We start from the raw sequence: 2723 nt of genomic DNA on the forward strand, positions 1-2723 counted from the left end.
ATTGGGACTATCCCAGAAATCTAGAACAAAAGGTAAGAACCTGAAGCCTGTAATCAAATTGGAGATTTCTTAGCTATTTGGTTAAAATTTGAATATTTTCAAGACCAGTCCACTTATAACCTAGAAAAAGATGTACTCAAAATTTAAACATTAATCCAGTGGTAGAGTTAGCTAGTCAAACCCCTTTTGTTAGCAAAAATGAGTCTTACTTCTGAGATCTTCAGAGACCATTTGGAAATTTCTGGAAGGGAAATGGAATGGATGCCCTTTCTGCCACCAAGATTGTCAATAGTTACACAAAATTATGCTATCAAAAGTTTCCAGCTGGGGAGTGGCTCATGCCTGCAATCCTAACACTTTGGGAGGCTGCAGCAGGAGAATCATTTGAGTCCAGGAATTCAAGACCAGTCTGGGCCACACAGGGAGACCCCGTCTCCACAAAAATTGTAAACATTAGCCAAGCATGATGGTGAGCACCTGTGGTCCCAGCTACTTGGGAGGCTGAGGTGGGAGGATTGCTTGCGCTGGACAGGTTGAGGCTGCAGTAAGTCATGATTGCACCAGGGCACTTCAACCTGGGTGACAAAGCAAGACCCTGTCTCAAAAAAAGTTCCCTTTTACCTGTTAAACAATACCTCATCTATGTTTGGAAAGCTTTGGGTAGAAGTAGACGCAGGTAGGAAGGCCATCCTTGTGCCCTTGTGGCAGCAGCCATTGAGGGTCTGAGGGAAGTGCAAATCAAAGGTTAGCCCAGGACCATTCTTCTCCGAGACGAGAGGGCCTCTCCATCTTGGAACTGAGGTTACCTGAAACAACGAGGAAAGGATATGCTGAATGGAATCCATGTTAACCAAGAGAAGAGCCTTTCTTGTTGGCTTATGCCTCTCTTCATTACTCACCAAGAGTTCCACTGGCGCCTGAAGCCTCCTCCAGGGCTGGCATTCTTTTTGGCCATTTCTAGCAGTGTCTTTACAGAAATCAGGATGGGGGAAGACATACAAGTCGAAACTCAAATAGACTAGTTTTCCCAACCTTTACAACTAAAATATTTTTCTGCACAAAAAACGGGAAAGCTGTGGCAAATAATCACCCCTGATAGCTCTGTTCCCTTTGCCCGTGCATGACTGAAAGTGAGCCAGAGGGACTGAATTTTCTTACTCTGTTTTGCCTTTTTATATATCTTTAAAATCATTTTGAATGCACACAGGAGCTTTTTTTTTTTTTTTAACCGAAGAGTAGCACCCTGTTATAGATATTCTCCAGTGACCCAACTCCCATCCCCTGCTTTTCTATAAAAGGAGCCTGGAGTTATAAGAAAGACAAGGTAACCCTCCAGACCAGGACGTCATGCAGGGGTCAGCCCACCCAAAGAAGAGGCGGCGCGTGCAGGGCGTGGAGAGGAAGTTTACGGGGTGACAGGAGACACTGCCCTACGCCACTAAATCCCTGCAGCCTCCTCCCCCTCTTCCCCTTCAAGTCAGAGGAGCTCACTTGTCAGACTCCTCCCAGCCCAGAGTTGAAACAAGCTTTCCGCCACTCCATGCGCCACAAGCCACCGACAGTGCTCCAAGCCTCCTCAGATTCGTGCATGAAGCACTACGGGGCCTGCAGGCCGACAAACTCCGAAAAAGACCGGGAATATTTCATTGACAGTGGAATCCTAATTAGGTGGTTTCTATAGTCGCTCATTTCTCCAGCACTTGAAGGCAGAAGTCCGCATTTTTGTTCCCTTCTAATTTGCCCACTCTACCCCTCACACCCCAAATCCAGGGCTGCTGGCGCCCCTGCTGAGAAGAGTGGATGGAGAAGAAATTTTTCCAGGATTAGGCTCATAAATCTTTCACTGGCTTCCCTGGAAATTCTCTACCCTTGAGCAACGGGGGGGCGTGTGGTGAGGGGGGAAGTCTTAGAAGATCGTTCCTGACTCATTAGCACGTTTCCATGATGTGCCAGCTGGATCATCTGAAAATTATTCAGCCGCCCGGGAGGAAAGCCTTTTTGCCAAGCTACAGGTTTATTCGAAGAACTTAATGCAACCCGCAGCCCTAGCTTCCAACCACAAAGCCCAGCAAACTCTTCAGAGAGCCATTTCCTGACCCCAGAGGCAGTCATGAGCCCCTGGGGTGGATTTTTACATAGAGATACTGTCCTTACCTGCAAAGCTTTCTAAAGAAAGGATTTGGGAAAGATAATCTATTGTGTTGTTGGCTTTGTGCATGTCTGGAAGAAGAGATGTCATAAAATCTTTGTTCTTGATGGAGTGAGTCCCAGGAAATATTACCTTTCCCTTATCAGGTTCCCATGAATTGAATCAGACTGATAACATAGCCTTTAGATTTCCACGTGTGCATTCACCACTTACACTTGCAACAACTCTTCCTTTTTCTGTTTTGTCCTCTCTCACGTCTAAAAGATTTTATCAGCACTTTCTCGCTGTATCCATGCCTGTTTTCAGTCCCTTGTTAGTATTCTACATGGTGTGTCCAGTCTCATTAATAGTAGAAGGCTGGGCGTGGTGGCTCACGCCTGTAATCCCAACACTTTGGGAGGCCAAGGCAGGTGGATCACTTGAGGCCAAGGGTTCAAGACCAGCCTGACCAACATGGTGAAACCCTGTCTCTACTAGAAATACAAAACATTAGCTGGGTGTGATGGTGCGCACCTGTACTCCCAGCTACTCAAGAGGTGATTTCAGTGAGCTGACATTGCACCACTGCGCTCCA

The sequence above is a fragment of the Cebus imitator genome, unplaced genomic scaffold (genome assembly GCF_001604975.1).
Source record: "Cebus imitator isolate Cc_AM_T3 unplaced genomic scaffold, Cebus_imitator-1.0 Scaffold50, whole genome shotgun sequence".
NCBI lineage: Eukaryota > Metazoa > Chordata > Mammalia > Primates > Cebidae > Cebus > Cebus imitator.